At 31.9% G+C, this 16,293-nt stretch overlaps 1 long non-coding RNA gene across 1 annotated transcript; it reads right to left on the bottom strand.

The window, feature by feature from the left end:
* Window positions 1–10,733: 10,733 nt before the first annotated feature.
* Window positions 10,734–13,890, bottom strand: LOC134683989 (uncharacterized). Its single transcript, XR_010101132.1, has 3 exons — window positions 13,836–13,890; window positions 12,875–12,985; window positions 10,734–10,799 (listed from the first exon to the last, which is right to left on the bottom strand). It is a non-coding gene; the product is annotated as an uncharacterized LOC134683989 (long non-coding RNA).
* Window positions 13,891–16,293: the final 2,403 nt, after the last annotated feature.

Here is a 16,293-nt window from a genome sequence, read left to right as displayed (position 1 = left end):
CTATATCATTTTATCATCTTGAAGTGAATGGCTGTGCAGTGTTTGTACTTTAAAATGAGTGAATAATGCATCTAACCGTTGATGTGAGGTTTGTTTGAACACAAAATCATCATCTGCAGACACCTGGTTCCCGTGTCAACAGAATATTGCGTCCAGTAGTATGTGATGCCATATTTTTTAATATTTAATTCTCATGTATAATAAAACAAACTTTCAACCAATGTACTTGCGACACATTTGTATGTTGATAATTTGTTTTCTATAACACTTTATATAGTCGAGTTTCTTTAACGTGATCTATTCCAGTCAAATTAATATGATTTATCGTCTCTCTTTATGTAACGCTACAGTCTAATAATATTTTTGGTGATATTTTGTCATCACATTATACATGTTATATCGAAGTATTTATCATTCTGTACATTTTGTAAACGACCCATAATCATTATGATATCCAAATAAGGAGTACATTAAAAAGAAATGTATGGTAATAAACGCATATGGTAAATAATATATATAAATGCATATGGGAAAAGGCATTGTTTTAGTCTTGACACCGAAGTCCTCTTGTTAATCTCTGACCACAAGATACAGTTGGTCACTGTATGTGTTCTTATCTGATTGACTTCTCAGTTTGTCCTGTTAATTTTGGAAATAACCTCATGTATTTAATTCTTTGATATTTCTGACAGATACTCCTGAAAAAGTTTGTATGCAGATAGATTTTGGATTTGAATATATTTTTGACATTCAAGTATAAGATGGCATTCATCTTCAATAGAGAACTATTGTTATAATTTGTATATGGTATATTATTTTTATCATTATTATAATATCCTCCTGTGTTATGCTCAAGTTATAGCAGCATTTTCTTGAAACCCGCAAGCTTAATAATTGTTTCAGTGACCTATACCATGTGTTTGAAGAACAATTTATATACAATTACCTTTAATTCTAGATGCAATTGTTAGAAATTTTTTAGTTGAATGAAAGATACAAGTGAATTGCGCATTGTCATAACTGGCATAATAGGTACAGATAAAAGTGCCACCGATAATACAATTTTAGGCAGACGTGAATTTAAATCTAAAGTATGCGGAGCCTTTGTTACAAATAAATGCTAGCTTGGAATTAATACAAGATTCGACCGCAAAATTGTCGTTGTCGATACTTCTGGACTATATGATACATTGATGACAAATGAAAAAGTTACAAAGGAAATAGTGCTATTTTGATCTAAGTTGGAAGAGCGGGGTTATTTTGCAGTTAATGAGCTTTTGTTAATTGATCATACACAAAATAAGGTTAACTTGAGTAATTACTCAATATATAAAAAAAAGAAGATGTTGTATGATTGCCAATGAGACAACTATCCACAAAAGACCAAAATTGACACCAACATTAGCAATTATAGGTCACCGTACGGCCTTCAACAATGAGCAAAGCCTATACCGCATATAGTCAGCAATAAAAAGCCTTTTAACGCCATTTTTAAGCGCCATGTTTTGGCTATTTCGGGGAAGTCAGTGTTTTATGGGTTGAGAAAGACGGAGTGTCCGGAGAAACCCTATGACCTTCGATAGGAAAACTAACAATCTCAGTTCACCCACCCAGTTTGCTTCGAACTCAGAACCCCAGTCTTGACTGCCTTATGTTTACTGTAGTAGAACTACTTACACCGAGATTCCAAAAATTACGTGTACCTATATATAGATTACGAAAGAGAAATAATACTTTTAAATTAGAAAAAGATCTTCAAAATGCCTTGATTTATTTGAATCTTCAGTTTGTTAATGTCATTAAAGTCAGATTGAAATACTAGGAATGTGAATATATCAACAGTAGGTATGGACATGACATGAAAGTTAATAAACTTATCTTGCATTAATTTTAGAATGGAGCTCATATATTTATTTAGATGATCGTTATAATAAGCATTTATATACCACTATCTCTATATTTGAAAAAAAAATTGCCCGAGACGAAACCTACAGAATGCGAAACTTGGGGATGCAAATACGGCGTCGTTATCTTTCTATAGGGTTTTTGTCTCGCCTGCGAACAAAGACCTTGAAAGCTAGAATAAGGGATCGTTTTTTCGTCGACGACAATTGTGAAGTTCCCTGCTGAATTAGCGTGATAATGTGTTTATTATTTATTTTTGAAAGATCGATGTTATTCAATATAAAGTTGCAGTACTTCATGTCTTTGTACATATCAGGTTGACGACTATTTTGAAGCCTTGCCTCATGGTTGTTGGTCTAGCCACTGTTGATTGATAAACAAGTTTTAATTTTTAGTTTCGGTATTTTCTGTAAAGTAAATTTACTATCAGAACATATCAGTTTGATGACTATTTTTAGTCCCTGTCCAATAGGTCGTCATTAAAATGGTGACTTTGAATCAATTCGCAATGTCACAATAAAATCTTTATTTTCATTTGGGTTTACCGTTAATTAGACTTTTTTTCGGATTTGTTATCATATAAACAAAACGACAAGTGCCACATTTGGAACAGGATCTGCTTACCCTTCCGGAGCACCTGAAATCACCCCTAGTTTTTTGTGGGGTTCGTGTTGCTTATTATTTACTTTTCTATGTTGTGTCATATGTACTATTGTTTGTCTGTTTGTCTTTTTAATTTTTAGCCATGGCGTTGTCAGTCTATTTTCGATTTATGCATCTGACTGTTCCTCTGCTATCTTTGTCCCTCTTTGATGTAGGCGAAACGCGCGTCCGGTGTACCTAATTATAATTCCTTCGATAACTATTTACACCACTGGGTCGATGACACTGTGGTTGACGTATCATCACCATCCCAGTAGTCAATACGTCGGTGTTGACATGAATATGAATTATATGGTCATTTTGTAAATTTCATTTAAAAATAATTTGAATTTTTCGAAAAGCTAATGATTTCTTATCCCAGATAAAAAAAATAAATGTAGTCGTATTTGGCACAACTGTTTGTAGTTTTGGATCTTCAATGCTCCCCAATTTTGAACTTGTTTGGCTTGATGACTATTTTGACTATATCTGGCGTACTAAATCATAATCATGGTACCTTTGATAAAGATTTACACCACTGGAACGATGTCACTGCTGGTGGACGTTTCGACCCCGAGGGTACCACCATCACGTGTAATACGTAGTTCCAGGGCCGAAACGAACTTATATAGGGTATTGGATTTACTCACTGTCAAGATAATTTTGCCTAATAAGTTATGGCCCTAGTGATTGATTTGGGTGTTATTTGTGTTTTATCGCCACTTTTGACGCCAGTTGGTAACATATTTTATGGCGATTTTTTTTTATTAGTGGAAGAAGCCAGCAAAGGTCGCTGTAATGTCTTATCGACAGCGAAGCTTATATTTCACAGATAGATTTTTTTTACGGGCACATCATTTCAATCTTGAAGTCTATATAAATGTATATGTATTCATCATTTACGAATTTGTTTGGTTGCCATAACCATTTGGTTGACCATGTTTATTCATCAAATGTTTTTGCTCCGGACGATATGAGTATTTGGACTATACGCGTATGGTCATGACCGTATGCGTATATGTGAGCCAAAATTTGTTTCTGTGAAAAAAAGTTCCAGTGGAACTAATTTCACAGAAAATAAGTTCTGGGAGAACTTTTTTCACAGACAATTTCTATATAATTTGTTCCATCTCTATGAAATAAGTTCCACACTTTACCTGATGAAATAAGTTCTGGGTTAGTGAAATTTGTTCCTTACCTAGTGAAATAAGTTCCATGTTTGTGCGATTTGTTCCTTACCTGGTGAAATAAGTTCTGGATTTGTGAAATTTGTACCTCGCCTGGTGAGATAAGTTCCTTGTCTGTGAAATATGTTCCACTGGTTAAACAAGATATCTTATATACTGAGCACTTTTCATCAGTGAGTTTAAAGTCATTATAAGAAACATATATTATATGGATAATGTAATAAATAAAAAGTGTAAACATCCAATTTGGATCATGTGGAGTAAATCAAAAGTTTAATAACATACTCAATTAATAATAGTACTAAAAAAGACACCAATGAGCAAGGAAAGAGTAGAATAAGAAATAATAATAAAAGTCATTCCGAAAAAAGGTTTATAGTTAAAGATGAACATTTGTACTTTTTTGAAAAGGACAAAGTGACTGATCAAGTATATTAAAAGACATAAAGAAACAAAAGACACACCCAGTCTCTTTTAAAACTGTGCAATGACCATAGCTAAGTACATGCATGATTAAAACACCCATGACAGATCAACAGGAAACAAGGAGGTCGAATACCACAAACGATAAAACATAGATACATTATCATCGCTTAAACCCCTTTATTTCTTATCTTCATCCTACAGTCATGCCTTCATTTGCAAATGTACCCCATGCAAGCACAGAACTTATTTTCTGTGAAATAGGTTCGAGCAGAACGTTTTCATTGATTTCTAAAAATTCCTTCGTTTAAAACTAATATCACAGGAACTTATTTCACTTTTTTTTTTAAATAATATTAGAACAAAACACATCATGCACATGGTGCTGTGATTTTTGTTCCGGAACTTATTTCACACTTGGTTTAAAAATTAGTTCCGGAACAAATTTTATGGTGTTGGAACATATTTTCTGTGACATAAGTTCCGGTGGAACATATTTTCTATGAAATTTGTTCCGGTGGAATAAATGTTTCGCCGGAACAAATTTTTTGTTACATATACTCATATGGTCCGACCATACGCGTATGTAGTTATATAGTTTATTTCCGAATTAAAGTCATATTTATACCTTTTATTTTACCTGTAAAATTATTTCAACAATATTATATTCTGCTATTAAATCTAGGAAAATGTGCCAAATAATCTTTATCGCATAAAATGTTTTGCAGAAAAAATGTATTTAATTTGTCAAACAGAAAAAAAATCCGAAGGAAATGTGTATGAAAAATGTTTATTACTTTTACAATTTTTCGACAAATAGTTTCAATTACTTTGCCGGATAGGCTTTGCTCATTGTTAAAGGCCGTACGGTGACCTATAGTTGTGTATTTCTGTGTCATTTTGGTCCCATGTGGAGAGTTGTCTCTTTCGCAATCATAACATATCTTCCTTTTAATATTTGAATTTCTTTTTAGTTATAAAACTTTTAAAATTTCAATAAATACACTGTTCTGAAATTCAATATAAAAAATATCCAATTAATTTTAACAAATAGGATATACCGATTAATGCAACTGTTTAGTAGACAAGCTTTGAATATGACAAAACATGAATAGTAATCTATATCCAAGCTAGCCTTTTTCTTCTAAATGACAACAAAACACCTCACCTTGTTCAGGATGTTTGGCTAACAACTTTAGATGATATTGAAAAACTGACAACATACAAGCTGCAATATCATTTACAGATAACGTGGATGATTTCTTGGTTGTATGATACCGCTTTCTATTGAATAAATATTACACAGAAGGACCGTGACCCTGCATCACAAATCACCTGGAAGGATGGCACTTCAAACTTAACAAGGGACTCAAACATGCCCACGCTAACATATAAGAGATCTGAAGGAGACAAAGGCACCATCAACATGCATATGTAAACAAAGCGGGAATTGTTGTTTTAACAATTATAGTTTAATTCTAAACTTCTAATGGTATTTTTCAAACGCAAATTATTAGACTATTTATCTTGCACTTTTATTGCAGTTTACAGTTTATAGTAAAACGGTTGACTTTAGAATTTATTGAGGCTTTTGAAACGATACAGATGTTCTTGGGTGAGTTCAGATACATATCGTCAAGTTTCACCTACTGAATACCGCATCCCGGTTTGTTTCATGTGAGTAAAAAAATAATACTGTTTGTTTTTCAAGTTATATCAGGTTCAAATTTTAAAGAAAGTGTGACCATTAAAAGTGGACCTTACCGTATTGTTGGTGGAAAGACGTGAACATGTAAGTCATTTTTTGGCATGACTTTTATTGATAGAAGGGTTACCACGATTTTTATTGTTAAAAATGTTAGCGATGGTCGTATTTTTAGATAAGCGATTTTGAAGATTGAGACGTGAAGATAATGCATTTCAGTTCATTTCACTGAACAATTTAATCAAGCATATGAGGTTGCAACATGTTGTTTTTTTTTCTAATGAATGATCAATTGGTTGCTTAGCATCAAGTTTACAAAATGCATGTAGCATGTTTGTTTGGATCAAGAACAAATTAAATAACATGAGTAAATATTAGGTAGGTCCTTTGCCGGAAAATTTAGACTGCCATCAATAAATTTAGGTATATTGAATCGGGATAGAAATGTATTCCTTGAACATGCCTTCGAAGGACCCATACAAAAGCTGGCGCAAGGGATTTTGATATATATGAAATGTGCAACTTTTTCTAGGACCGGACAAGGCGGCGATGATTTTCATAACAAACAACCAAACAGAAGCGACATCTTAAAAGTGACCAGAAAAAAACAATACAAGCTCAAATGGATTTTCTGACTGGAGTCCCATGATTGTCTTCTAATCAGTAATAGTTGTTTTTATAGACAACCTATTGTATCCAATTCAGGCACAACAGAAAAAAACATCATTATCTGAAATAATTGTACACACAGTGCACCAACAGGGAATTATTTTGTCTACTTTGTAGGCAGATGATTTGGTATGAGTGCCAATGAAACAACTTTCAATCCAAGCAAATCTATGTTTTTTTTGTTTTTTATTTTTAATTTATTTATCTTAGCTGAGCATGTTATTCTAAGTAGGATATTTTACAATAAGCCTTTCTCGAGTAATCAATTTTGAGATGGAACTTTAAATCTAATTCAAATATAAATTACCATAATAACCAGCAGACGCATGCAAATTATGATTAGACTCTACGTTATATTGATATTGATAGTATATTAAAAAAGGGTTCCTCACATGTATATTTCCACAACATGTGTTTTATGCTGGAGAAAATATTTTACTATAGTTGTGGTTTTGATAGGAGTCAAATTTATGGTTAATTATTTTTTTTATGCGTAATTTCAATTGAAATGCTGCGTTATTGAACCTTAAAATTTGACATTCTGCGTTATAAAACCTTGACTTGTTATAAAAAGTAAAATCACAAAAATACTGAACTCATAGGAAATCAATTTGGAAAGTCCATAATCACATGGCAAAATCAAAAAACAAAACGCATCAAAAACGAATGGACAAGAACTGTCATATTCCTGACTTGGTACAGGCATTTTTAAACCTGGTTCTATAGCGCTAACCCTCTCACTTTAATAACAGCCTCATCAAATTCCGCTACATTTACATGATGCGTTAAATAAACAGTCACAATAACATATACTGCATTATAACACTTTAACTTGTTATAAAATACTTAGTAATTATAATTTGACTTGTTTTAACATACTTCGTAAGTCATGTTATTACAATTTTATCTTTTCTACGCTATTACAATTTGACTTGTTATGTGTAATTACATTTTTGACTTGTTCTATGTTATTACAATTTGACATGTTCTGACAGTATGCGTAAGTTCAAATTATAATTTGCCTCGTTTCATGTTAGGACCCTTTGAATTCTTTTGTGTAATTACAATTTGACTTGTTCTGCGAAGTTATACTTTTACTTGTGCGTAAAATATAAAGGCAACAGTAGTATACCGCTGTTCAAAACTCATAAATCCATGGACAAAAACAAAATCGGGGTAACAATGTGTGAATCTGTGAATGCTTTCAAGAAAAACATAAAAACTTATTTATTCAGACAGGCTTTTCCACATAATTAATCATGTTAATACTCGGACAGTTGTAGACTTTTATTCGATCTCAGATTATATTTTTATGTATCATATTAACTTTTTATGTATCATGTTAACTTTTTATGTATCATATTAACTTTTTATGTATCATATTAACTTTTTATTGCATTTTTATTACCTTTTACACTTTTTAATTTATTTATTTTTTAAGACATTTCTCATACCTACTTTTTCCTTTTTATTTCCTTTACTCATTTTATTTTTAGACATAAAGCTATTAGTCATTTTTTTTAAACTGAAGCACTCCTGTTGATTTGCTTTTAATACTTTTTTTTCAAAATTAGCTTATATTTTTAAAATCTTTTTTGATGAATAAGTATTAATTTTCATATATTTAGTCGTATATCTTTTTTTTTACGGTTTCTATTTTTATTTGATTTTTAGATTTTTTTATATGTACTTGTTTCATTGTTTTTTATGCATTGTAAAGCGCTTAGAGTAAATGTTTATTTAGATAAGCGCTATATAAGCACTGTAAATAATAATAATAATAATAATAATGTCCATTTTCCCGACTTGGTACAGAACATTTTAAGAACACAATGGTGATTTGACCTGTGTTTCCTACTAGCCAAACTTCACACTTATATGGCAATAGTGAATATAATATTAAAACGACAACATCACACGACAGGTCTACAGCAGAAATAAATGCAAGAATATTCAGAGAAGAAAGAAATACACAAATAAATATAACAATAGAACATTTCCACATGCAAGTAGTGTCCAAGCTTATAATTTAATACACCTTGCATGCGTTTCGTCCACATACGACTCACTGAGACGTTCAGGATAAACCTGCAATAACATGAACAAAGAGGGACTAAGAAACTTGCTGACAGAAAGGCTCATAGATCGACGGAAATAAAATATCCTTTCGCTCTACTTACGGGGCATAAAAACTGCGGCTAGATATTAAAAGATATATGTGTGTAAACCTATGACTTAATTATTGACTGCAGATAATACATTGTTGTCAATATGATGTCATTAAATGGATCTGTCAAAAGATGCGTTTGGTCAGCTTTAAAATCAAGATTTAATCAACCATTTTCTACATAATGAAATGCGTGTCCAAATTCAGAAATTATATTTATTTTCTATTTCTTCCGATGTATTCGATCGATATATTTTGCCATCTTATTCTGTTTTGATTATTCCTTGATGTTCTGTATTTGAGTTATTTGACTGTGTTCTTTATCGATTTGAAACTATATGTAAAGAGCCATGTGTGCAGTAAATCCGCAAAACTATGCAACTAAATTATTCTCGATGGTGCTTAAAATATAATTACATTTAAAAACATGCTTAAAAATAAGGCCATTGTTTTTTCAATTGAAGTGAATTATATTTTACATGTCGAGACCTGTAATAGCAGCATATACGGTACGGATACTGTCACATTGTTGAAAGCCCTACAGTTGCTTATAATGACTTACGTCCGCTGCATTTGAACCTTTAATCTTTTTTTATTCAAATAAGGCCGTTAGTTTTCTCGTTTGAATTGTTTTACATTGTCATTTTTTGGGCCGTTTAGAGCTGACTAAGCGGTAATGGTTTTGTTCATAGTTGATGTCTGTACGGTGACCAATAGTTGATACTTTTTGTGCCAGTTTTGGTCACTTGTAGAAAGTTGTCTCATTGGCAATCATACCACATCTTCTATAATATATTTGGTAGATAGAAAAAACACCATTGACAATCATAAAACACCTCCTAAGTCTCAAAATAACCGAGAAATAACTGCTTTTGATTCATCAAAGCTAATACAAGAAAAACAAAAAACACAAAAGTTCGATTAATTTTTTTTGTTGGCGCCAAGGAGACGAAATGTCCATCCAATATCATATGACGACAACCAGATATACTTCTACGGACAAGTTTTCTAAAAAAAATAACATGATATAGATAAGTCTTATTACAGTAACATATATAGCATAAAATCATATAGTAAAATAGAAATTAAACGCTTGGTCAACTCAATCATACTGAATTTTTGAGAAAATAAGTATAAATGGTCAAAAAGAGTCTTTATAAGTGAGACAAATAGGTCCATGAGTGGTATTTATCATCCTAAAGTCACAAGTTCTACATTCAACTGTGTGTAGGCAAGTTAGATACATATTTTATCATTATTGGTGCACACTATATTTTGTCAAGACAAACAAAAATGCTCGATTCAGTGTAAATGTCGTCCTACACATGTTACATTATTCTAGATTTTTCTCGAACTTTGAACTGATCATGACAAAATTAATTGACAGTAATGCTTAAAATAAAAAGTATTACAAAAGAGAAAAAATCACATTCAGCTTACTCAACTGAAAAGTCTTCTTTGGGTGTAATACAACCAATTCATAGTACGTCACATCCGGTTGCAAACGCAAAAGGGTAAATTGAAATTAAAAGTTGTAGAAAATTAATCATACAGTTCTGATTCATCTTCGGTGTTTCAAAGCATTATTCACATTTTAAGAAAAGTGCAAATTTAACAGTGACTTGTAGGAATAATCAATGGTTGCATTATACCTATATTCAAAACAATTATATTTTGTGAGAAATGAAGTACCTTTAAGTTTTTAAATCTTCTTGATTATGATTAATGAGTGAGCAAAGACTCTTAACAAAATGAATCAGTAAGCTGTTTTAACCCATTTAAATATGTTATTATGTTTAAAATCATAGTTTTTTGCCAAAAAGCTTTAAAACGAAAAAAAGAATAAAACAATACTACGCTGAGTATGATTATTCGTCATTCACGTTCTTGATTCTGTTTGGTAACGATTTATTTGGTACATTATTAACAAAATATATACGTTTTTTTTCTAAAAATAACATTCCTAAAAGGTTGTTCATACTAACCATTGGAAATTCGCACATATATTGTTGGGCTCTATCACAAGGATCGTCATCCCAGTTCCAGTTATTAGAATTTGTTAATTCAAATTCCACACAGTCGTCGTTATCTATTGCATCACCTGAGAAAAAAAATATAACATCAATGTGAAAAAACATAATAACAACAACTCACAAAAAATACCCAAGGCCATTATAAAATGACAAAACCAAAAGTTCAAACATGAATGGAAAACAATTTTATTATTCCTGACTGGTTCAGGCATAAAAGAAAATAATGATAAATATCGACTGAATAGAAGGTCATGATAAAAACAATTAAATAGAAAATCGTTGATGAATAATGACTGCATGGAAACTCATAAAAAGCATATATATAAAAACAGAATATGTGATATGATTGCAAACGAGACAACTCTTCATAAGAGATCAACTGACACAGAAATTATAGGTCAAAGTGCGGCCTTCAACAATGAGCAAAGCCATTACCACATAGTCAGATATAAAAGGCCCAGAAATGCCAATGTAAAATAATTCAAGCTAGAAAACCAACGGCCCAATGTATGTACAAAATAAAAGAAGAAAAACAAATATGTTACACATAAACAAACGACAACCACTTAAATACAGGCTCCTGACTTTGGACGGACACATACAGACAGAATGTGGTGGGGCCACCTACGGATTTTTGATGGAGTTCTTGTTTTTCCGTCTTAGTCTATTATGTTGTGTTTGTTTTGATGCTAGTTTTTGTTTTTGTTTTCATGGCATTGTCAGTTTATATGAGTTATGAGTTTGAAGCCTTCTTTGGTAACTTTGGCAACTTTCTAAAAACTCATTTTACTTATTTTAACAGAATTCACTTGCAGGAGTGTTCTAATACAAACTGCACCGCTACTACAGTAGAGCTACGAGCAGAAATGTTCTGATTACATATAAACTGCATCACTATTTCAGTAGAGCTACGACCAGGGGTGATCTAATTACATATGAACTACACCAGTTTTTTAGTAGAGGGACGAGCAGGAGTGTTTTAATTGCATATACATAGCACCAGTGTTTCAGTAGAGGTACGAGCAGGAGTGTTCTAATTGCATATAAACTGCACCCGTGTTTCAATAGAGGTACGAACAGGAGTGTAATAATTACATACAAACTATTCAAGTGTTTCAGTAGAGGAATGAGCAGGAGTGTTCTAAATACATATAAACTGCACCAGTGTTTCAGTAGAGGTACGAACAGGAGTGTTCTAATTACACAAACCATTCAAGTGTTTCAGTAGAGGGACGAGTAGGAGTGTTTTAATTGCATATACATTGTACCAGTGTTTCATTTTTTTTCTAAATGAGTTGGACTACAAACTGTTTAGCCGTTTTTGGCTAATTTTTTGGGAACTATGGGTCCTCAATGCTCATCAATTATGTACCTGTTTGGCTTATAACCATATTGATCTGTGCGTCACTAATGAGTCTAATGTAGACAAAACGATTGTCTGGCGTATTCTATTATAATCCTGGTACCATTGATGATGTTGATCACTATTTCCCAGTCATACGTTTCCTGTAGGCGGATACATGTCTGACGTACAAAATTTTCAATCAGAATCTTGGATGACGCTGTGTTTCTTTGTAAATAGTTGATTAACCTGTCCAAACTGTTCGTGGTTACTTTTGTAGTACATGATTTATTTATGTTATATTTTGGGAGTTTGGAAGACTTGACTAATCTTAATTTGTTTAAGAAACTAATTTGCTTTCCTAAGATCAGAAGAATTTAAAACTGCCTACAGTTGACAATATATTGACTTTTATCTGTTGATTTTGCGTAAAAGGGCCATTGACTTATAAACGTATATTTCAAAAGATTAGCTTAAAAATACCAGAGGGACATTACAAATTTATGGAAAATAAACTGACAACGCCATGATTAAAAAGAATAGGACAAAAAGACATATAATAGTACATAAGACACAACATAGAAAATTAAAATCAATACGAACCCCACTTAAATCTTGGATGCTGCTTCACATTGGACACCCGTCATGTTGCTCGTGTTAATACAAACTCGGTAAATATTCATAAAAATCTTAAAATCGAGAATCAAAATGGGAAATGTGTCAAATAGACAACAATCCCACCAAAGACAATTAACAGTCATATTTCACTACCTAATAACTATCTTAAAATGCATCACTTACGTTCCCCAAATGGGAGAGTATCCAATGTAAAAACACCACCAGCATCGACAAATTCAAAGTTCTCGTCACTTGTAGGACTATAAAGACCTGTCCATATATCTACATTGTTTCCTAAAAAATATTGGATTGTTATCACTTTAAATTTTATTTTTATCTCTAAATATTCGATTATGAGTGATAATTTTATATTGCTCGAGGTAATTTATTTTAAAACAATAGTTAAAACCAAAACCAAATCACCTAAAAAAAACTGAACTGCTTGGAAAATACAAAAAGGAAAGTCCATCATAAAATGACAAAATCCAAAGCTTAAACATAGCAGACGAATGGACAACAATTGTCATATTCCTGACTTGGAAAAAAAGGTTGATTGCATCTGGTTTGATAGCTAGCTTAACCTCTCACTTGTATGACAGTCGTATCAAATTCCACGATAATGACAACGATGCGTGAACAAAACAGTTAGAAATGTAAATGGATAAAAGATCCTTCGGTGAGTTTTAATACACATTTAAATAAGTGTATAAGTTATCTGAACTGAGAAAAGGGGGAGGTCTGCGGGTCCTGGTCCTTAAATATGCCTTGTTGCTCTGAGTTAGTAGTAGGACACCATACATTCGATGGTATGACCTGAAACATTTACTGTAATACAATTGAATATTCCACTAATTATTTAAGCTCCTCTAAAGTTCTTACAGTTGTCCTTCTATTGTAAAGAAAATGTTATCTAAATAACCATCTGCTATATTAAAGTATTATTACCCACTGTCAGTAAAACATTAGTTGTCTCGATACATGTTATTTAAGGAACAAAGATTTAAAACGGATTCAGAACAATATACATACTTACTAAGAACAAGTAATTACCGATTTGTTTGTCAATAAATAGTCATTTTCTTTTAATTATAACGATGCACTTAACATTGCAAAATAATAAATGACTTAATAACTCATTACTTACCGAAACCCGTCGTACTCTTAACAGCAACAGCTTCTGCTACGGTATTTGGCGCCCATAGGTAGGCACCTTTCATTCTACATATATTCTTAAATTGCAAAACAAGAAACAGATTTAATTTCTGCATTTATATCATAATTTTAGTAAGCACATCATTATACGTTATTTTTTTTGTAGCCGTTCAATATTTGTGTTGTTAAGTTGTTTCACTCTTATATTTCGCTTAACATATATATGATTAATGGCAACCGTCAACAACTGTTGATTTGATTACTTGATGCCTTCAAATTAGAATGGCACTATCAATAATAACGCAGCACGACGAATGCAACATAATGAGCAGGATCTGTTAACCCTTTCGGAGTATCTAAAATCACCGCCAGTATTTGGCAGGGTTACTGTAGCATTGTATTTACTTTTCATATATAAAGTTTTTATGTACTATTGTATTTCTGTTTGTCTGTTTGTATTTTCTATTTTAGCCATTGTGTTGTCGATTTATGAGGCTGTCTCTTAGACATGAAAGTGTTTTAGACTTTGTAAGTACCTCAATCAATTCTTTTCATGTAAATATGTGTAGGATTAGATTTTATGAATTTTTAAATATAACAAGGCTAAAACAAGTGTGAAAGTATTCATGTGTCTTTTTTTTTCTTTCGATTTACCATTTTTGCTATCAATAATATATTATACATGTTTTAACTATGATAAGAGTATATTGCTATAGCAAATGCAGGTCTTTGAAACGGACACAAATATGCCTCAATTAGTATTTAATGCTTTGCAATTAATTATTTGTAAATATTTCGTGAACTATCTTTTATAATCTTATGTCAAACCTACTCTGATAAGGTGTTGATGTATATTCTTTTGTTATTTTTGGCGGTTTTGATTTTGCCATTTTACCAGACTTTCCGTTTTAAATTTTCCTTGGAGTTCAGTTGTTTGGTGATTATACTTTTAACTTATCTGATATCAGATACAATATACTCACCAAAGCATAAGTCCAGGTCTGCTCATCGGCTCCACCGAAGAAGTAACAATTAATACTAGCTGTTAAGTCATTTGAAATGATGTATCCTTCAGGGCAACTAGTTGGAACACATGGTGGTTCTGGTGCTACATGTATGACACAATATGAGTTAATTATTAATTGAAACAAATGGTATTATTAATAGGAAACTATTAGTTGGAACACATGACACTATCAATATGACACAATATGAGTTGATTATCAATTGGAACATATGGTACTATTAACATGAAACTATAAGTTGGAACACTTGACACTATCACTTTGACGCAATATTAGTTGATTATTAGATGGAACACATGAAACTATTAGTATATGACACAATATGAGTTGTTTATCAATTGGCACATATGGTACTATCAATATGACACTATAGGTTGGAACAAATAAAACTATCAATATGACGCAATATGAGTTGATTATTAGTAGGAACACATGTTACTATAAATATGACACAATATGCATTGATTATTTATTGGAACACCTTGTACTATGAATATGACACGCTATGAGTGGATTGTTAATTGGAACATATTGTAATATTAATATGACACAATATGAGTTAATTGTAGGTTGGAACACATGATACTACCAATATGACACAATATGAGTTGATTATAAGCTGGAACACATGAAACTATTCATATGACATACCACGAGTTGATTATTAGAGGAACACATGGTATTTTTATACCATTTTCCTAATTTTCTGTATAAAATAGGAAAACATCATTTTTATTCTTTTTTTCAAATTGCTAGCGTTAAACAAATGGACCAGTCAATTCTAATTTTCTATATAAAATAAGTACACATTTTTTTTTTCAAATAGCAAACGTTACGCTATTGGACCGGTCAATACTTTCCAACTTCTGGCCTGCGGGTTAAACCATTTCACAACAAGCGTCATCATATTTTGTGGAATTTCAAACGCAGCATCGGGATGGGTTCATTTTGAGAATACCGCTTTTGCAACTTCAAGTTTTACCTCTTGTATTTAGGGTTGTATCATTGCAAAACGTAGCCTTTCCATTCACAATATATATGAAGTAAACATGAAAAAATATGATTGTGTTTCTGTTCTTTATATTGAGAAAGTTGATTTAGCCCCGACATGTATTGTCTGATTCCTCTGTCGGTATAATAATAAAACACTTACTAACTAGATTATCATGGAAGAGTAATTTTATCATCCCCTCGTAAACAGCTATTGCCTCAGGGCAATAGTTGAATCTCGGGGACAATAAACTTATTATTTCACTCATACACAGTTTATAAGTCAATAAGTATACACTTTTAATATCACACAATATGAGTTGATCATAAGTTGGAACACTATACACCTATTGCCAGGGTGTAAGGGTTATATCAAGTTTGTTGTTCCTGAGATACCAAATATTGCTCGAGGCAAAGCCAAGGGCAATAGTTGGT

This window comes from Mytilus trossulus, chromosome 9 (genome assembly GCF_036588685.1).
Source record: "Mytilus trossulus isolate FHL-02 chromosome 9, PNRI_Mtr1.1.1.hap1, whole genome shotgun sequence".
In the NCBI taxonomy this organism is placed as follows: Eukaryota; Metazoa; Mollusca; class Bivalvia; order Mytilida; family Mytilidae; genus Mytilus; species Mytilus trossulus.
The sequence above is the reverse complement of the archived record's forward strand: the minus strand, read 5'-3'. Positions and strand labels throughout refer to the sequence as shown.